Genomic DNA, 22,159 nt, shown 5'->3' with positions numbered 1-22,159 from the left:
CCAAGTGACTTGCCGTTGCCAAGGCTTGTTGGGTTTAATCTGGTCGCCGATACCGCAGCACTCGACAGACTTCGTGGGACAACTCGAGTCCAGCTCCTGGTCATCATCGGCACCTCCTGGACCTCGTGGCTGAAGAGTCAAGACACCCATCAACTCACCTGAAGCACCTGAAATCTTTGGGCATTGGTCCATCGTGCCCCTGGTCACTGGCAAGTGACCCAGACTCTGTCCCCTCTGCTTTCAGGTTCCTTCCATCCTAGATCCAGGCTTGGATCGCTTCGGACACTTCTCCTCTTCACGGCAGCTGCACTTCTTCACCAGCTTCCATTGAAATCGACGACGCGACCTGACACCAAAAGACACCTATGCACCCGGCTTCCCTGGGTGAGGTAACACGAGTACTCCGGTGATCCCGTGGGTGCTAGCCCTAGAACTTCCTAAGTCCAAAAGGGTTTGGTCCTGACTCGATTCCAAGTGTTAATAATCTTTAAATTTCCAACCGCGACATTGCCCATAGAAGCTAACGGGAAACCGTGGCTGTGTTTACACACTGCACACGGTCCCCGTGGGTCCCCTGTATCACTACCTTGGGTGGTTCCTTGGGGTCCCAGCGATTCCACAGGCTCTAGGCCTTGTGTCTAGTTCAGTCGTGGTTCTTATACCACTTTATTGGTATATGGTTTGGTACGCCCCTAGGGCCCAAACGTGTATTTGTGCTGTTACTGTTGATTGCTAACTTGTAAATTAAGTACTTCGAACTCCAGTCTCATAAAGAGACTAGAGGGGTGTGTTTTAACCTAAATACATATATTTTAAATATATACCTGGTGTGGTTGACCTTTCATTTGGTAATTCAAGAGATTATAGACTGGTAAAACAAGCTGCTTTACACTCCTTCAAGACTTAGCCTGAAGGCTGCTCTCCATAGCTACCACTAGGATAGCTTTCAATAAAGGTTGTCTTTAACCTATTCACCATAAGGGGTTGTTTGGACTGATACAAGGTGCCCACTAGAACTAGGGGACAGCATATATCAGGCCAACTCCTCACAACAAGTATCAGGCCAGTTCTCGATGTTTGCAGGTGTCACTTCACGCTCTCTCTAATACCGAGTGCCTCCTTTTATGCTTTTATGTTCTGGGCATAGGACGGGTGAGAAGTATGCATTCATGAGTGGTGTGGGTGAAATGACTAGTTTAGGCAGCACACATATCACTCATAATAAGCGAATTGTCAAAGCACTATCCCTTTTAAACAGGCACTGACAAAGCTAATTAGTCTTGCTTTGCTAGTGCTTTTTTGTAGCTGTTTTAGCTTTACAAGGTAAAATCATTGACAAAACCAATAGATGTGTGCAGCCATCATCGATTGCTATTTTGTATACTTCCAAGATGGCCGTCTCATCGAGGATAGACGTAACATGTGGGTCAATTTAGGACAGTATAGCAATAAGTACACTAAATAATATCATGCTAATCCAAGATGGCTTCCATGCAAACTCAATGAGGCAGCCATCAGCAAACTCAATGAGGCAGCCATCTTGGATGCATAGAAAGAATTGTTCCAAAATGGCTGTTTGCCACAATTGGCTTTGCCAGTTTCTGCAACAAAATTCTGCTAACATTTGGTAAAGACAATAGTGAAGACTGCCATTATGTAATTTTATTTTTTAGACTTCCAAGATGGCCACCACTGTGCATCTTGATGCAATGTGGCGGCCATCTTGAAATACAGAAAATAATGTTCCAAAATGTTGTTAGAAATTGGGTTATTAGTTGTTCCTGACGTGAGGCTTCCACAAGTAATAGGTCCCCAATTTGCCCCTACTGGGAGCCACACCCCTCACTGTAGCGCTTGACTCTCCGGGTAGTGAAGCAGAGCAGTCCAAGGCCTACCACATTAAAAGGCAAACAAACCACGTTACCAGTAATCACCATTTCACTATAGTCATTAATCTTGTGTAAATGCATTGCTTAAAGCCAGCAAAGCATTATAACTGTGATAAAAAATGACTGGGAATATAAAAGATTAAGAAAACTTTGAAAATAACCATAACTTGTCTCTGCGTCTTTTTTATACATGTTCAGGCTGCATAACATGCGTCCGTAGAGCTAACCCCTGGAGACTGCTGGACTCCCACGTGGAGCCCAAAAGCTCCATCCTTGGGGCTGCTCATAAATGGATGAAAATCCTCAGGGGGGATCGTTGAGGGGTTCATAAAATGTAGGACCCCAGAAACACAGAGGGCCCAATTCACAAAAGTAAACTTAGACCAAAAGTCTCACTTTACTAGTAGTAAAGTTAGACTTTAGGTCTAAACTTAGACTTCAGGGGCGTATTACATATGGTGCCCCAAGGGTGCAACAGGCGTTTGTGCCCTCTTTGCATGCCCCTGGAGCACTTTGGTATTACAGAAGGGGCCACAGACGCTTGTGCGGTCCCTTTTGTAATACTGAAATCTCTGGGGCAGATACAGGGAGAGTGCTTTTTCAAGAGGCGTTCCCTCATTTGCATGGGGGCAGTTGGACCCCAGAAACACAGAGGGCCCGATTCACAAAAGTAAACTTAGACCAAAAAGTCTAACTTTGTTACCAGTAAAGTTAGACTTTTGGTCTAAACTGGGACTTTACGACTAAACTTAGACTTCAGGTCTAAGTTTAGGTGTGTGAATCAGGCCCTTAGACTTCAAGTCTAAGTTTACCTGCGTGATTCGGGTCCTTATTTATTTTATTTATAAAGTTTTATATAGCGCGAACAAGATCCCGAATGATATCAGAGTGCTTTACAATAAGTTGGTAGAGAGGACAAAATGAAATATACACAGCAACTGTAGAAAGAAAAAAATAAATAAATAAATAAAATAAAAAACAATGATAAACAGTAAGCAATGGTACAGCGAGGCCCTGAGTGGAGCCAAGGCGTATTTAGGAAGGCCATAGAGAGTTGCACTGCCATAATCTAACCTTGGTAAGACAAGAGCTTGTACTACCTGATTGAAATCCTTTTGTGGCAGGAAGGGTTTGATCATTCCGAGTGTCCTCATCAGGTGGTTCGCTCCCTTACATACATTGCTGATATGAGTCTTCATACTCAGGTGCTTGTCCACTGTGACTCCGAGAGATTTGACTGAGTCTATGATGATCGGAGTGCAGTTGAGAGCCGTGAGGTGAGGCAACCAGAGATCGATCTTGGGGGTGTGGTTCGGCGGGGAGATGAGCAAGAATTCCGTTTTGGAAGCGTTGAGCAGGAGATGGTTCTCGGTTAACCAATTTTGGGTCGACGTGAGGATAGAATTTAGTGAGATGATGTTGTCCGAGGATGAAATTTTCAAATAGAGTTGTGTGTCGTTGGCATACATGTGGAAGAGAATATTCATAGAGTTAAGTAAGTTAGTAAGAGGTTCCAGGAAAAGGTTGAAGAGCATAGGAGAAAGGGCGGATCCTTGGGGAACTCCCATAAGTACTGAGGAGGGCTGAGAGAGAGAGAGAGTGGTTTGTCTTGAATCTTTGAGATCTGTGGAGAAGGAAGGATGAGAACCAGTGGAGCACCCTATCCAAGAAACCTGTTCTGTTCTGTAGGATGGATAGGAGAATGTCATGATTGACCGTATCGAATGCAGAGGAGAGGTCAAGGAGGATCAAGAGGCAGGATTTGTTTTTGTCAAGCATTTTCAGGATGTCATCAAAAATGTGTATAAGGGCCGATTCAGTGCTGTGACCCCTTCAGAAACCAGATTGATGATGGTCTATTAGTTGGTAGGTCTCAAAGTGAGCACAGAGCTGGGATTGGACACATTTTTCGAGAAGTTTCGCTAGGGTGGAGATGTTGGAGATAGGACGGAGATCTGATTTGTCAGCATTGAGTTTTTTTAGAATAGGTGAGACCTGGGCTGCTTTTAGGCAGTCAGGGATCAAGCCTTGAGATAAGGAGGCGTTTACAATCCTGGTCCAGGTGGGGATGAGAGCGCTCTTGATCTCTTTGAAGATGGCCGGAGGCAGCGGGTCCCTGAAGTGGTTAGACGGGTTGATAGTCTGGAGAATTTTTTCAATGTCTTTTTCACTAAAAGAGGAGAAGGAGCCCCATGAAGCATTGTTCTTAGCGTCAACGACGGTCGGGATACGCTTTTCAGGGAAGTCGGAGGGCGAGGCAGCTAAAGAAGGGGGCAATAGGGCCTTCTTAAAGGCGAGGTCCATGGAGATGAGTCGGGGTTTCTCCGTTAAGAAAGTGTCAAATTCCTCGCAAGAAGGTGGGTTGCCATTCAAATCAGAGAGGCTTGGAGCAGTAGCAGATTGCTGTTTGACCAGTTTGAAGAGTTTCTTGGGGCGATTTGCTGCTTGATCTAGTTGTAATCTGAAGTAGTCAACCTTAGCTTTCTTGATCTGTTTGTTGTAGAGGCCTCTGACAACTCTCAGAAGTTTTAGTTGTTCAGAGGAAGGATTGGAACACCAGGATCTTTCAGCTGCTCTAAGATTGTGACGTTTGGAATTTAAGTTTTCGTTGTACCACGGTTTGGAAATTTTTGATGAGGTATTTTTAAGCTTGAGTGGAGCAATGTCGTCCATGATCTTGGCGATACTCGAATTGTAGTGGCCCGTGAGAGATTGCACCTCAACCAAGTCAGCTTGGGAGGAGAGGACGGGTTTACAATGAGCAGCTAGTTTGTCGTGGGTTATTGATCTGAGATCTCGTTTCAGAATCTTGGATTTAAGCGGTTGAGCCTTCCTCAATATCACCTCCCTGTTAATATAGAAAAGGATGCTGTGATGGTCCGACCAATCACAAAGAGTTATGGATTCTAAGGAGATGGTCTGTTCCTTGGAGATGATGAGGTCAAGGATTTCCCCTTTTGTGTGGGTAGGTTGATCACAGTTCAGTGACGAATCATGATCATTTAGAAATGATTTGAGGCAGGATACCGCTGGGTCATTGTGTTTGGACCAATGCAGGTTGAAGTCCCCTAGGAAGATTTCTGATTCTGCAGAGTCGACATTGCTAGAGATGATATCCATTAAGTGCTCAATGAAAGGGAGATTCTCTCCCGGTGGGTGATAAAATGTGTGAAGTTTACAGATTGGTTGATACTTACTTGAGATGCTGAGACAAAGATATTCGCAGGAGGAGGGGGGAGAGGACTCCAACTGAGAGATCGAGAGAGTATTCCTATAAATGCAGGCTAGACCACCACCCAATTTCAGATTTCTGTCAAGCCTGATTATATCGTGAGTCTAAATTAGGAGTAGAAGTGGAATTTAGCCAAGTTTCGGTGAGGATTATAATATCTAAATTGTGGTGAGGTCAAAGATATCAGAGGCGTGTTTACTGGCTGATCTACAATTTAATAGTACCCACTTCAGGTGAAGCGGATTCGAGGGGGAAGAAGTCTGGGTGATATTCACCCTAGTGAGGTTGTCAGAAATGCTGCATCTCAGATTCCGGGAAGGGTCTCTGTTTGGGTTGGGAAGGATGGAGTCTATTTGCCTCGGAGGGGTCAGGTTAGCATTGGACCAAGGGGAGCAGGAAGAGAGATGATCTTGAGGATCAATAGCCGCTAGGCCGGGCTTAAGGCATCTGGAGCAGGGTGGCGAGTTTGGAGAGGGAATAGATTTCGAGATGGTGGGGGCAAAAAACTGCCCATTGTGGTCGCTAAGTCCTGTAGAGACTCTGGGCCAATTATTACTACTGAGCATGGTGAGAAGATCTTTCGAAAGGGCCTTCACGTCATGTAACTCAGCCGAGAGATTTAACAGTTGTAGAGATATATCATCAAGGCGTGCCGCCAAAACTGAGTAATGGTCGGGGGAGGAAGGGAGTGCAGGAGAGACTGAGGGTGACAGCAGACCTTGGAGAAGAACTGTAGGGTCCACTATGGTGGAGGGTGGTTCATGGCTAGGTGGTTGGTCGGAGAGTACTAGAGGACAGTTCAGGTCTAAGTTTACCTGTGTGAATCGGGCTGATGCAGCGCGGAACACAAACTCCCTCCCTTCGTCACAGATCATAGATCACGCGGACACACTCATTCACTACATACGCTGATGGGGCCCATAACACCTATAAACTACAACAGAGGGACCCTGAATATTTAAATGTGTGAGGAAGAAATCAGGGAGTTAAACTATACAACAACAACAAGGGCTTCCTACACCTATATAATTCAATTTTAGGCACTATGTCCATATAAATAAGGCAATGCCCACATAAACGGTGTACAAAAATAGACTACTTCATGTATTAGTTAGTTTTTTCATTTTTTGTGAAAGACATATAAATGTCCATTTTAAATTAAAAAATAGATTAAATAAAATACATATTAGATCACAATATTGAGAAAAAATAGAACCATGTCAACAGCAACACACACCATATTGACATTAATAAATAACATCAAAACATAATGCAAATACAAGAACTTAGAACAGTGAAGTCAACAAATCACAGAAAATCAAGAAGATAAAGAGATACCAATCACCTCTGTGAAACGAATTAATAAGCAAACCACCTCCTTGAAGAGTTAATCTTTCAATGAAGGCACCAAGACTGATATGTCTTCTAACAGTCTATTTTATAAAACTATAAGGAAGATCAAAGATAAATAATAAACAATTAGAGATCAAATAGTAGACTCAGCTACGCTTTACAATGCACTGAATGATAATTTATACACTAACAAATGAAACCATTCATGTTTAACTACGAATCGTGAAAAGATGGAAACACAGAGAATCATAAAAGAATAGTGAAAAATCTTCCACTGATAGACTCAATTAGCATGAAGAATGAGAGAGAACAAAAGACCTCTCAAAGAACTAGCCCGAAGTAAACGGTAAGACTCGTACTCTATTGGAAACCTATATCGCAAGCAGGGTGTTAAAAGAAATCATTATATCTGAATCCAAATACGCCACTTACCAATCTCTAAATAACATGAGAGTTAAATCAGTATCTTTGCCAGAAGGTAGGGTAAAAAATACACCTATATACTGATAGTGGAGACTGAAGAGTTCAATCGAACTATGGTGATACAATGGCACGTTGTCGGAATTCCCTGAAAGTACAATGTTAGAACGTGTTATGATGAGTATTCTATGGTCTAAAACAACAAAAACCCAGATTAATACCCCAGGTTACCTTACAAGGACCCAATATCCATCAATTGGGAATGGCGTCCATGAGATTCCGAATACAGAGTCCTTATGAAAAAGTTATCCGCAAATATCCATCGGAAGAACGACAATATTATTTCTAGAAAAACAAAATTGCATCTATAAAATGAGGAGACTAACTAAGATGACGCATTGCCAAAGCTAAAAGTGCACGATAGACCAGTGTCACACTAGGTATAGTGTAATATGGATCACAGAGTGGACTGATGACTTACATGTGGCCAGATATACGTCTATAGAAGCTAACGTCCGTGTGATTCCAAAAAGAAAAAGTCCTTATGTGTTGTTCTTCCGGGGCCTCAGTAGTATGGCATGGCAATATTATTTCTAGGGGAACAACAAAGTTACAGCTATAAAGACGGGCGACTAACTCGAGTTGCCAAAGCTAAACTACAGAGGAAGGCTAAACTAATGCTAAGGCCAAAGGTTCACTTACCTAAAAACAAAGCAATGTTCGAAGTAAGGAATCGGAGGCATCCGCATCCCGACGGTAAACGGGAATGGCCTGAGCGTCTTCCTTATAAGGACTACCACGAGGGCAATGCGAGTATAGTACAAACATAGAGAAAGGACTTAAGATGTTCAATGAAAACTACTACTTGGAGTAAAGAAATAAAGAGAGGACAAAGACGGCTTGTATGCTCTTCTCAACATAAACCAGTGTGTGGGATGCCATATTAGAATTGGTTATTGAACTGGGAAAGGATGTTTATATACATCATATGGTGATAGCCGAGCGAGAGATAAAATATACTGTTACAGAAAATACAGCATATAAGGTTAACTATTTATGCTGGGTAATGCGTGTAAAACACAGAAACAGAGGAAGAACTAAGATGTTCAATAGGAGGTACTAAATAGAGAAATATAAAGGGACAGACAATGCGTCGTGCAACTTCAATCGTTACACGTTTTCCCTGTGTACCTACAGGATAACCACAATTCCGCCTTTCCTGAGAACAGCGCTTACCTCTGTTCTACTACGGAACTGTTACAGACTTCCGACTTCCTACATCCCAGAAGCCGTGCAAACGACATATAACTTGATGCGACTCAACATAGAGTGTTAGTACATAAACCAATATCAATCAGTAATCGATAAGCTATTTACAAGCAATATACATCAACCCAAAGACAGTAACAAACCATACTTCTGCTACCAAGAAAAACTGATGCAGCGCGGAACACAAACTCCCTCACAGATCATAGACACCAACATTAATTCCCTATTGATCTGTTTCCCTAGGAGGAGATTGTCCCGTTCGCTGTAATGAGAGAAGTACTCACTGGTCCCTAATGAACATTTAGACTTTCTTATCCTTCTTTATCCATTAAGACCTACACCTTTATCTCTCAATACTTCTCCCATGGATAGGCCATGGATCTGCTAGCTGCAGGGTTGTGACTTCAATACTATATATTCTTTACATTAAATACATTTCATAATAAACGACCCAACACAGTTTCTGAAATAAATCATTAATTATTTTATCTAATATTATTCAAAGAATCATAATTAATCAGACGATTGACCAATATATTTACCTATTCTGACTAAATATCGTCTTCTAAGTCCAAATCAGTCGTTTTGTCAATCAAAATCTTTAGTCTGTCAGAGTCTCAGGGAAACAGCTGTCCTGCAGTGTCACCGTCCTCTCCGTCAGCATCTCATCAGGAAATCAAAAGTGAGCCTTTTTACCTCTCTATTCTAGGGGGTTTTATAGGGAAATTACATTCTAAAAGTATCAATTGATGAGTTTTAAAGTTCTTGATTGGTTCATGAATTTTGGCTTCAGATCGTTCTCATCCATCCGATGTTTCTATTAGATGTAATTCTTATTTCCGGTGCCGGGTTTTGTAGCATTTTCTTTATTCAGGGAAGCTGGACTTCTGCCCGGGATGGCCTTGGTGGGCACAGTTTGGCACAGGTCAAATAAAGTCCATCACCACTGATGCTTGCGCAGGCGCACCTCGCACTGAGTCTCATAGTGTGCTGTCGGGTCTTGGATTAGTTAGGCAGCCATCTTTTAGAAGGCCCAAATGGACAACTTAAGCAAAAGAAACACAAAACGTAATTAATACATGGAAATGACTATTAAAATGTTATCCCACTACTAATACCCATATGTGTATGTATTTATCTAGCAAATAGCAACACTTCAATGCAGGTTATTCTTACATTTATAAGCATAAACCACAAATACATCACTTAAGCGACATATAACATGCGATATTCTAATAATCTATCATCAATATGCGTACATGAATTAGTTTACTTTTTAATTGGCCATGCAATAGCAATTCCCACGTATATTCTCTCACATTAGTAAGGTTGATTAATATTTCACGGCAAACCATTAGTATAATTACTATTAGTTAATTATTCTTTTTAATATAAACATGCCAAAATGGAGGGGGTATATGATTTTCTAAATAAAACCCGCTCCAGCAGGGCCCTTAGACTTCAGGTCTAAGTTTACCTTTATAAATCGGGCCCTAAGTTTAGACCTAATGTCTAACTTTACTAGTAGTAAAGTTAGACTTTACGTCTAAGTTAGCCAGCAGCAGTGAATATTGTAGTAGCGGCTCTCCTGCTGAGTTGTGATGAGCTGTGTAGCTTTTCTGTTTTGTTTTCTTTTTTGGGCTACCCGTACCCCGCAACTTGCCTCTTCTCAGGTAGCTCACCCCTGCTGTCCCTGCCAGCTCCTTGCCCATCCTGCCTCCTGCACTGCCAGCGTGGGAGCCGACAGGGTGCTTCTCCACTGCCCAGAAGTCTTCACAAGGGCCCCAAAAATCTTCTTCAGGGGAGGATTCCCAGTCAGGAAAGGGAAAAGGCCAAAAGAAGCCCTGGTGCAAAATCTGTAAGCAGAAAACTCACTAGACTAGTGACTTCACCAAGGCTAAAGAAAATACTCCAACCACCACCAATGCACCTAAGGCACCTGTTCCCCCTAGTACAGTTACAATTGGTGGTGGGAATACACAGAATAAGGGTGTAGTAGGGTTGACCCTGGTTTCTGAGATGGACTCTGGCCTAGTCAGAGTACCAACTCAGGCTGTGCTTGTCAGTGATGGGGGCATGGATATGTCCCCCATTGTGAGCCCCAGTAATCTGGGCCAATACAGACAGTAGCCTTTAATTAATGGAGTAGAAGCTTGGGCATTCAGAGACACAGGAGCAAGTGTCACTATGGTGACAAAAGATCTTGTGGATCCTGGGCAGATTATACTTGGTGAAATGTACCAAGTGACCAATGCTAGCAACGTCAGAACAGACCATTCTCTGGCAGTTGTTAACTTCTCCTGGGGAGGGGTAACTGGCCTTAAGAAGGTTGTGGTAAGTGCGGACCTACCAGCACAGTGCTTGCTTGGCAATGATCTGGAAACTTCAGCTTGGGCTGAAGTGGAGCTCCGGACACATGCAGAAATGTTAGGGATCCCTGCACATGTCTTTGCTGTGACTAGGTCACAGGCTACAATGTCAAAAGCTGGACAGGCCCTGGATTCTAAAATAATGGACCAGGTTCCTCTCAAGAGGAGAAGCAGTAGGGTAAAGGCAGAGCCTTCCCACCTGTCTCAGGAAACTGATCAATCTCCTTAGGGAGATGATCTAGAGCCTGCAGAAGGAACTGACCCAGAGGAGCTTGAACCTGACCAGGTTGAGTTCTTGGGGACAGGCGGCCCTTCCAGGTCTGATCTGAGCCAGGAGCAGAAAACCTGCCCCTATCTTGAAACCCTCAGACAGCAAGCTGCTGAGGAGGCTGCTGGGAATGCTAGTGGCACCCATAAAGTTTATATGGGATGATGGACTCCTATACTCAGAGAGTAGAGACCCCAAGCCTGGTGCATCCAGAAGGTTGGTTATACCTCTGAAGTTTAGGGGTTTCCTATTGACACTAGCCCATGATATTCCCCTAGCAGGACACTTAGGCCAGAACAAGACTTGGGACAGAATTGGTCCTCACTTTCACTGGCCACACATGTCTGAAGACACAAAGGAGTTTTGTCGCTCTGTGGTAAATAATTTAATTACCGGGACTTAATTTGATACGGAAACATAATAAAATAGCTCAGTAAATAAGAGGCAGAATCCGTGGTATTAGAGGTTCGGAATGGGCTTTATTCCAATGATCGATTATAATCGGTTGCTCCAAGTTCCATCACCACGGAGGTTCAGGAAGTGAAGTACATACATTATTGACAAGAAATGACTTTTATAGAACATACATTACAATGGAATAGATGCGGGAGGCGTAACAATTGATAAGGAAGGTGACGATTCACATGCGTAACCGAAAATGGGTGTAATGAGGAGTAAAAAGGAACTTAATTGGTTATGATGTCATATATAGGTGGATCTATAAGATTATACTTGGCATAGATGCGCGCGCAGCAGCATGACGTGTGATTGACGTGCAACTAGGGGGTGAAGGGGACTTGACATTTAGCTCTACATGTGGAGACAAGAAGTCTGGGGGGTCAAGTCAACCTAATCCCAAATCATATCTAACATCCTATGTTTAAAGAACTATGTTATCCACAAAGGGAGGACTCTTGAACAAAATCTATTCTATACTGACTGTGTGTGCGTGCACAAGCGTCTAAGTGTCTACACTAGATGCGAGGGCAGGAATCTTCCATAGTAACAGGGCTATGAATTACTTGCATAAGGACAGAGAAGCCGGGCCCTTTGCTCGGTAGCTGGAAGAATGTTTACTTAAACTACTAGACAGGAATGCATCGGGCAGGGAACGGAGCAGATAATTTCGAAGGTGAAGTACAGTTTTTGGCAGGCAGCAGGCTGATGTCAGGCTTCGTGAGCCGCGCAGAGAATGAGACAAAGTTCATGGTCACAGATGCAGGCTCAGACTGGAGCTTTCAGAGGCAGAAGGCAAGAAGAGTTCGATGACAGAATCAGGGCCTACTTGCCTGGACTGTAAAATGGCATAAGTGAACCATATAAAGCCGGTGGCCTTTCATACTTAGGAATGGAATATCCGGCCTATTCATGGCGGATCTGACAGAGGACATGTTGACGGTGGACGCACATGTGTTTGCGTCTTCAGAACTAGAACTGGAGGGAACATACATGTACTTGTGATTCATACATGGAACCGTTGGGGTCCAAGATAGGGGACATAACTGATCAGAAAAATCCATATTTCCACATTCCCTCCTTGTCCCCTACTTGCCCGTTAAGAGATATCAATCTTCATCAATCCATTGATCTGTTCATATAACATCATTTGTTCTTCTTTCTTCTTCCGTGACGAATGAAATCTTGGTGGTGGAATACACGATGTGGCACACAGACCACAGATCGCTGGTCCACATTGTAGACATAGACAGCAACTGAATAGTATGAGAAGGCCAATACCTAGGAAAGATAGGACCTTCCATCCAAAGGTAGATAGTACACTCCAAAACCAACCGGACCAAGTCCAGGTGCCTGGGTTCTGGTGTATCTGGCTTACAATCTTATGAAGGCGAGTTATGGCCTTATATACAGATGGCGAATTTTCTGGTATGAAAATGCAACAGCTTGACCCGATGACCCTACAAGCTCCGCCCCTATCAGCCAGGATGACGTCAAGGACAAGACGATTTTGAAGCACAACAATCCGCATAGCAGACTGCTCTTCTGTTAAATTGCCTAAAGCGGAAATAGTTTCATTCACTACTGCTTCAAGGGTTCTAGTTAATCTACGTATCAGCTTACTATTAGTAACAGTACCTATATAGGGAAAGAGACCTTTATTGAAATCTGTGTATTTTTCCCATGCTGTTTCAGTGTAATCGACTATTGGGAGATCTCTCCTTACTCTATTATTTACTAAATGAGTGTTTCTGTGATAATCAGGGGGAGCTAGAAAAACAGGTGGCAAAAGGAATCCAATGTAGCAAGTACCATCCCAGTCTAGAGGCAAACGTACATATGCCGTCTGACCACATATGAAATAAGAATGGCGAGAAGCTCTAAATGTAGACTTGCCTTGATCACTAAATTCTACTACAGTGGTGCATTTACTATGGCCCATATGTATGGAACCATTTTTCCTTACACATAGTTCACCCTTTACTGGAAATATTGACATAGCGGGCAAAATTGGAGTAGCTTCGGATTCGATATTTAGGATCATAAGATTAAGTGTAAAATTTCCTAATCCATACACTTCATTTTCTAGATCAGTTCCTGTTCTCTGGGGAAGTCCCTCCTTGTTGGGGTAGCAGACCTTAAGCAAAATTAAGTTCAAATTTCCCCATACCCAGTTATCTTGATAAACTGCAGAATTCGAATCTAGAGAATTAATTAAACTAAACCATGCTCCACAGGAGCCGTTGTATGTGAACGGGTATGGAAAGAGAGGTAAAATTCCTTTGTAATTCTGATAGGGAGGGAGTCGGCCACATATCCAACAATTTGTAGCATTGCTAACCTGATGGGAATGATGTAACATACTAATAAAAGTGTTATTGCGCAGCGCAAATCTATAAGACAACTCAAGCGGAGGTAATTCACTAAAAGAATGTTCAGCAGTAACATTGTAAACATGTCTAGAAATAGGATAATATATGTGCAACAATATACTTGCAGTAATTATTAAAAGACTCAAGAAAAACAAAATTAATAACGTCATTATGCAATGGCTACGCAGTGATTTACAGTACGCCTGTCGTTTCAACATTTTTCGCGATTTTCCATGATTCAGGTCTAAGGGATACATGTCGGAGACAGATTCAACCGCTTCACCTTGGAGAGGACTTAAACAATCAAATCGTCCGACGGTCTAGGCCTGAGTTTCAGTTTATAAAGTTCCTGACTGTTGGCCTCAGCCAAAGGTAGTTTTGAGTCAATGGGTGAAGACACACGAGGTGGGCTATTCACATCCGAAGGAAGTCCATGAAATTTCTTGATATGACTTGAATGCACCCATCCTTTTCTGCCTTCGATCTTCACGGCTGTCCTTGTGGTGAGCAGGACCAATTTGGGTGATTTCCACCTGGGCTCCAGCTGAGTCTTTCGGTCGAAATTCCTCACCAGAACGAGGTCCCCCGGAACTACGTCAAGGGGTTTCACCTCAGTGTTGTCGGGAAAGGCTGCAGCTACCTGTGAACGACAAGATTGTAGTGCAGACATCAAGGAAGCCAAGTAATCTGTCAGCATATTACAGTCAATATCAGTTATTTTTCGTGGCATAGGCGTCCCCCACATATTTGGTGGTCTGCCGAAGATCACTTCATACGGGGATAGCCCTGTTCGAGAGTGTGCTACCATTCTCGTGTAAAAGAGTGCAACTGGTAGTGCTACTACCCAGTCGACACCTTTCTCCCTGCATATTTTGGACAATCTAATTTTCAGGGTCTGATTATGTCTTTCTACGAGACCTGCTGCCTCAGGGTGTCGGACACAGTGGAATTTCCACTGATAACCTAACAAAAGTGAAACATGTTTCATTAATTCGGATGAGAACGGCTGGCCGTTATCTGAGTGAACAACACGTGGTAGACCGTATCGTGGGAAGAATTCTCGAACCAACTGTTTGGCAGTAGTCGGGGCAGTGTAATCTGAAACCGGGTATGCCTCCGTCCAACGGGAAAGAGCACAAACAACTACGAGAACATATTTGAATCCTCGACATCGTTCCATCTGGATATAATCCATCTGGAGGACTTCAAAAGGATGATCAGGAGGATGAAATCCACCCTGTTCTACGGGAACGCTTTTTCCTGGGTTGAACTGGCAACAGATCATACAGGTACGGACCTTTTGTTTGGCTGCGGCTCGTAAATGTTTATTGAACCAAATGTGTTGAATGCTATCTAGCATAGCTTTTTCTCCTAGATGTGCTGGACTATGTATAGTGTTAATTATAACTTGGACCATTGAATCAGGAAGGAACCACACAGACTTTTCCTTCATCATCCATCCTTGATCCGTTTGGATCCCTCCTAATTCAGTCCATTTCTTTATTTCATCTGGTGTAGCATGTGTCTGGATGTCAATTACGTCAAAAGTAGGATCTTTAACTGTCATACAATGTATCGGCGTCGGGACTATTGTCTTTGTCATGTCGGATGTTTGTGTTTGAGCAGTCTGTTTAGCTGTTCTGTCGGCTAGATCATTGCCTTGAGAAATGATATCAGTGACTTTCGTATGAGCTTTACATTTCATAATTGATATTGCAGTCGGTAGATGTATCGCATCTAATAGGGCATGAATGAGGGGTCCGTGCTGAATGTGGGCACCGTGGGAAGTTAAATAACCTCTCTCTCGCCACAGCACGCCGAAGTCATGTACAACTCCAAATGCATAACGTGAATCAGTGTATATGTTGACTTTTTTATTTGTGGCTTGAATGCAGGCTTGTGTCAGAGCAATGAGCTCTGCGGCTTGAGCTGACAAAGTATCTATACGATTGGTTTCAATGACTTCAGTATCTGTTGTGACTGCGTAAGCAGCCACTAACCCTCCTGTATTTGTTCTCATACATGAACCATCTACATACAATGTCGGGTCTGGATCTGACAATGGGACATCGGTTAAGTCTTGTCTGGGTTTCGTCGTTATTGTAATAACTTCAATACAGTCATGGGCTAGTGGGTCTGTTCCGATTACTGGCAAAAGTGTGGCAGGATTCAATGTGTTACAGCGTCTGATTTCTATATGTGGCTGGAACAATGTAAGTTCGTACCCTGTAAGTCGCGCTATAGTCAAGTGTTGTGTTTGCGTTCTATTTACAAGAACCTCTACTGCATGTGGTACTTGAACTGTCAATGGATGTCCTAACACTATGGCATCGCTTTGTCTGATTGCCAAAGCTGTTGCTGCCACGGATTTTAGGCATGCGGGCAAAGCCTGAGCTACGGGATCTAATGTACTAGAAAAATAAGCACATGGTTTGTGTGCTCCTGCTTGTTCCTGTGTGAGTACTGACAAGGCAGTACCTTCGCGTTCTGTAACAAAGAGTGTAAACTGTTTTCTGTAACATGGCGTTGCTAAAACAGGTGCTTGACATAAAGCTTTCTTTAGGCTTTCAAAAGCTTGTGTATGTTCCTGAGTCCAAGGGAGGACAGTCGATGTGGCTGCCTCCTGTGTTGTCAACTGAATGAGCGATTTTGCTAGAAATGCATACTGAGGGATCCACTGCCTACAGTATGAAGTGAGGCCTATGAAGGCTCGTACTTCCTTTTGTGTCTTGGGTATTGGCATGTTAGCTATTAACTGAATGCGGTCGGGTGTAAGCTGCCTTCCCTCCTTGGACAGCGAGTGTCCAAGATAAACAACTCGCTGGACACAGAATTGCAGCTTAGAAGGGGACACCTTGTGACCCTTTTCAGCTAGAAATTGTAAAACTGTCAGTGATGCTTTCTCACATTCGGGTTCGCTTCTAGCGGTGATCAACAGATCATCGACATATTGAAGCAAGGCAGTGTTAACTGGCATGTGGATACTGTCAAGTTCTCGTTTCAGTGCTTGGCTATAGATGCTGGGGCTTTCTGTAAATCCTTGAGGTGCGTGTGAGAATTTAAAGCTACGTCCATTTAAACTAAATCCGAACAAATATTGGCTTTCCGGATCTATTGGGACGCTGAAAAAGGCATTTTTAAGATCAATTACAGTAAAGAATGCTGCTTCGGAATCAATGGCTGTCAATAATGACGAGATATCAGGGACCACAGGGAATTGTGGCACAATGCACTTGTTTAATTCGCGCAGATCAATAACCAATCGATATACTGGCGGGGCCTTCAGATCTGTTCGTTTAAGAATCGGAATTATTGGTGAATTACATACATTGGAGTCTGTTTCCACAACCACTCCTTGTGCAATGAGCTCGTCAATGATTTGCAGCAAAGCCACTACAGCATCTGGTGGTAACTTGTATTGTCGCATTCGTGGTAGTACCACTCCTGCCTTTAATGTGACTCGATATGGTGTAATATTCATGCGACCAACATCAGTAGGGCCTTGTGCCCATAGATGTGTAGGTAAAGTCTGCAGTCGGGGATCCATGTCTCTAGATACATAGTGACCTTTAAAATCACGTAAAAACAATCTTACTCCTTCCGGAGAACAACATATTATAGCTCCTAGAGCTTTCAGTGTTTTTATTCCTAACAGATTTTCTGGACATGATTTAGTAAGCAATAAATCTGTAGTTCGGGTCAAAGGTCCTATCGTAAGTGGAAGAGGTTGTGACACTTCATTAACAATAGGTTTTCCTGAAAAACCAAGGGAAATATTCTGTGAGCCTGAGAGGGGTGCCCCTGGAACTTCACTACGTTTTATGGTTGTTCGACTTGCCCCGGTATCGAGTAAAAATTTTCTGTCTTGGCCTAATAATTCACTATGTACATAAGGTCCTTCTTGGTCTACTGGGATCTCGATAAGGGGTAAGTCAACTTCCCTCTCTAGGCTGGTTCATGCGTATCGTTGATAATCAGGATAGTCATACTGTGCGGTCTGGTACAGTTGTCTTGTCGTCGTTTGTGTGGCAGCAACGGGCAGCACTGGTGCAGCTGGCACAAACTGTACAGACTGTGGTGGAGCTGGCATGGACGGTGCATGTTGCGGGGCTCCTTGTTCATTCTGATCCTGTCTAGGTGGCCGTGGTCTTTCTTTTGTATTACCTATGGCGATATTATGTTTCAAAACTGGACAATCGTGTACGTAATGACCTGGCTTTTTACAATAATTGCATGTCCCTTTTACAGGTCCTGCTGAATCACCGGAATGTGTCATACCCTTTTTATGTCCTTCAGCTGGAACTGTCTGAGAAACTAGCATTTTCATTTTCGTGTCTTTCATGCGTCTGTGTTCATGTTCTTGTTCCTCTCTAATTCTATTGTGATGGTACTGCAACATTTGTAACATTTGTGATGGGGTGTTACCTTGCCAGGTACTCTCGAATTTTAATACTCTGTTCTTTACTTGAGGCAAGGCATTTTCCACTAATTTTGTCACAAACAGATGTGGGTATGATTCGCTACTTGCTTTTATGCCACTATTTATACCAAAACATTTTTCAAATCGGGCATAGTAATCACTAGTATCTTCATCTTGCTTCTGTTTACAGGCTGAAATAGTACCCCAATCTTCCTTTTTCGTAGTCAATAAACGTGGCAGTACCTGTACTAGTAAACCTGGTAGTGCTTTAGTTTTATCCCCAAGCCCTGCTCCTGCAGTTCGGGCCTTTTCTTCTGCTTCTAATACTGACCATTCTATCTTTTGGTCTCCTACCTCCCACTCTTTTTCCCTGAGTTTTTCGTAAATGCCAGCAGGCATTAATACCTTTAATATTGTCATAATGTCGGGATAGGTATACTCTCCCATGAGTAACATGTCTTTAATTTCTCGGTGAAAACCCGCTGGGTCTTTGTCATGACTGGGTACCACTTTCTTCATTTCTAACAATTCTATTTTCGATATGGGCGTGTATACAAATACGCGTTTAAACTCATTGTCCTCGCCCTTTATTGGGTGTACTTCTCGTAAGGGATTCTGTCTGTCCATGTAATACGTGGTTCTTTCCTTAATGGGTAGTGAAACATGTTCTGAACATACAAAAAGAATGTACTGCTTTCTTGATTCTAGTATTTCTTTAATTAATTTAGTACCTGAACCTCTCCATCTATTCATGAGTAATTCAGTCAATATATCAGGTAAGGGACCAGGGTCCGAATGTTGACTCTGATATAGTATAAGGAGTTGTTGAATCATATAAATTCCAGCTAAACGCTGTTCATCTGGGGTGAGATTCAAAAACGTGCGTGCTACTGTATCATCACTGTACTTTCCGGGACTGTCAACCCAATGGACAGCTGACCTGGCTAATTCTTGCTCATCCATAGAATCGAGAAAATGATAACCCCTTCGTTCTCGGAGTAATTTGTCAGCGGCTTGGAACGAATGCTCGTTAGACCTTATATGGATTATGGGTGTTGGGAAACTCCTGTTATTATCTGGACATATCGGACGCATCGGGTCAATAAGACATCTATTACTATTACAAGATCTTCCTCTACCTACATAGGCTATGGTGTCTGACTGTCCTGTGGGCAGTCCTGATCCTTCTTCTTCGTTTTGTTCGAACTGGTCTACCGCTAATCTTTCTTCGTGTAGGCGTTCTATTTCTTTTCGGATCTTTCGGCACATGGCTATTATACAATTCTGCTTATCATGTCTTCCTTCTGATATATTCTGACTCCATCTGGTAAGATTTTGCATTGCTTCCGGGTCTACCCCCGGTCGGTCTTGATTTCTGATCACACAATTTATGAGGAAACGTAACAGTTCCCCCTGTATCTCCACTTTCTGATATTCCATAGCTCTGTTAATACATTCAGAATCTCGCCCTGTTTGGACAAAATGGTATATATTATCTAGATGCGCAGTCATTCCTGGTAACTTCCCTAAATACACCGCGGCTCGTCTGATACGTAATGATGCCAGGGTCATTTCGTCCTCTTTGCCGGGCACAGGGTCATATCTACAATCTACAAGAAGTTCCTTAAGCGTACGAGCATTTATGAGTTTGGGGGTACGTGAATGTGCTGACTCTTGAAAGGTAAGTTTATTTATTCTGGGTGGCGTAGAGAAAATGTTGGTAGCACCTCCCGTAGCCCCGTCTGGGGTATCGGGCGTGAAAGGATTCGTTGAACGTGATACAGCAACTATAGGTGTTGACACAGCTATAGAAGTAGCTGTAGGAACGGATGCAGAAACAGATGTGCTCGCCGGAACTTGTGTCAGGACTTGTTGCTGTAAAGATACGGGTACGGGATCTTGGCGTTGAACCTCCCTGGCAGGCGGTCTATGTGGGGCGGAATTAGCATACTCGGGAGCTGCGTCATCTAAATATGAGGAAAGAAAAACATCTTCTGCGGTTCTAGGATGTCCCTTAGGATGTACCTTTATTGGGAATAATGGGGGTGGCAAGTCTTTTGGTATCTCTGGAGTAGCCTTAGGTAATCCCTCGGCCAGAAGGGGATACATACCATTCATAAGGGCATGTCTTTGTCTGTCTACTTGTTCTGATTTCACTCTTGTACCTTCTTCAATTAATAGGTTCTCTTGTACTTTATTTGAATTCTCTCTATTTCTCTCTTCCTGTCGGAGGGCTTTTTCGGTACGTCTATGAGATTCTTTACGCCATAATTCAACGGCATCTTTCTGTGACTGTCTGACTTTCCTTTTCCATAACTCTTCCTCTACTTTCATGATGCACTCTGCATCCCAGGTTCCCGCTGTGGGCCACCTCTGACTTTTTGGTAATTCCTTGGTGTAGTCTACCCATAAATCAAGAAATAATATAGCATCTAAGCCATGTTTATGATACATGAAGTACCCTGGAGTGTCCCTAGGAGGAATAGGAACGGCTTCTTCGAGTACCCCTTTTCTTGTTGTGATCTGTCTTAGTTTCGAAAAGAGCGGCATATTGAGAACTGATCTGATACTTGATTTTGAACAAACTTAATACAGTAAACACGATAATGAACAGTCATTCATACCACAATATGTAGAACGTACTTAAAACATTTAACATTTAACATTTACCTGAACAGTCAATAATGATGATGGTCTAAAGGAAACCTAATCACTAAAACATAATACTCGACTTTAACTGAATTATTCTGAATTTCTATACTTGATATACTAGATATACTGCTAAACAGTACAGATACACTGCTGAAACAGTGCAGACCAGATTTGTGTACCCAAACCCGTCTTGACCGGCACAACCTATGTGCACGTCAGAATGCCTCCCCAGTAATGGTACTCACCGGGTAGCTCGGAAACGGAAGGCCTCGGAAACTGAACTGAACTTTGAACCGGACTGGACTCGACTCGACTCGAACACTTCGGAAACTGGACTCGACTTCGAACTTCGGGAACTGGTGGGCCTCTGTATACCTCGGATCTTGCTCTCTCAGCTAGGCTCTGGTCGGGATACTTCGCACTTCTCACCGCCTCGTCTGGGTGTTGATCGCAGCCTCAGTCGCCCCCGCTTGACCGGAGGGAGATACAGGAAATCCTGCTGGTACGCGTAATTGTCCGTCCAGCTGTGGCAGGAGACCGGGCCTGCAACTCACCGCCGGCGCGTGAGATGAGAAAGTGTCCCTGTTCGGGCGCCATTTATGTGGTAAATAATTTAATTACCGGGACTTAATTTGATACGGAAACATAATAAAATAGCTCAGTAAATAAGAGGCAGAATCCGTGGTATTAGAGGTTCGGAATGGGCTTTATTCCAATGATCGATTATAATCGGTTGCTCCAAGTTCCATCACCACGGAGGTTCAGGAAGTGAAGTACATACATTATTGACAAGAAATGACTTTTATAGAACATACATTACAATGGAATAGATGCGGGAGGCGTAACAATTGATAAGGAAGGTGACGATTCACATGCGTAACCGAAAATGGGTGTAATGAGGAGTAAAAAGGAACTTAATTGGTTATGATGTCATATATAGGTGGATCTATAAGATTATACTTGGCATAGATGCGCGCGCAGCAGCATGACGTGTGATTGACGTGCAACTAGGGGGTGAAGGGGACTTGACATTTAGCTCTACATGTGGAGACAAGAAGTCTGGGGGGTCAAGTCAACCTAATCCCAAATCATATCTAACATCCTATGTTTAAAGAACTATGTTATCCACAAAGGGAGGACTCTTGAACAAAATCTATTCTATACTGACTGTGTGTGCGTGCACAAGCGTCTAAGTGTCTACACTAGATGCGAGGGCAGGAATCTTCCATAGTAACAGGGCTATGAATTACTTGCATAAGGACAGAGAAGCCGGGCCCTTTGCTCGGTAGCTGGAAGAATGTTTACTTAAACTACTAGACAGGAATGCATCGGGCAGGGAACGGAGCAGATAATTTCGAAGGTGAAGTACAGTTTTTGGCAGGCAGCAGGCTGATGTCAGGCTTCGTGAGCCGCGCAGAGAATGAGACAAAGTTCATGGTCACAGATGGAGGCTCAGACT

At 43.2% G+C, this 22,159-nt stretch overlaps 2 protein-coding genes across 4 annotated transcripts in view; one reads left to right on the top strand and one right to left on the bottom strand.

Annotated features, from left to right (window-relative positions):
• LOC146808613 (NACHT, LRR and PYD domains-containing protein 3-like) overlaps nucleotides 1-22,159 on the top strand; it is an 879,818-nt gene that overhangs the window by 768,561 nt on the left and 89,098 nt on the right. The gene's annotated exons all lie outside the window — the stretch shown is intronic.
• LOC146808610 (NACHT, LRR and PYD domains-containing protein 3-like) overlaps nucleotides 8,624-22,159 on the bottom strand; it is a 567,098-nt gene continuing 553,562 nt past the window's right edge. For both annotated transcript variants that reach the window (XM_085623643.1, XM_085623644.1), the window contains exon 9: nucleotides 8,624-9,208. The gene's annotated coding sequence lies outside the window, so the exon portion shown is untranslated. The remainder of the gene's footprint in view (nucleotides 9,209-22,159) is intronic.

Source organism: Triturus cristatus, chromosome 8 (assembly GCF_964204655.1).
Source record: "Triturus cristatus chromosome 8, aTriCri1.1, whole genome shotgun sequence".
In the NCBI taxonomy this organism is placed as follows: Eukaryota; Metazoa; Chordata; class Amphibia; order Caudata; family Salamandridae; genus Triturus; species Triturus cristatus.
The sequence above is the reverse complement of the archived record's forward strand: the minus strand, read 5'-3'. Positions and strand labels throughout refer to the sequence as shown.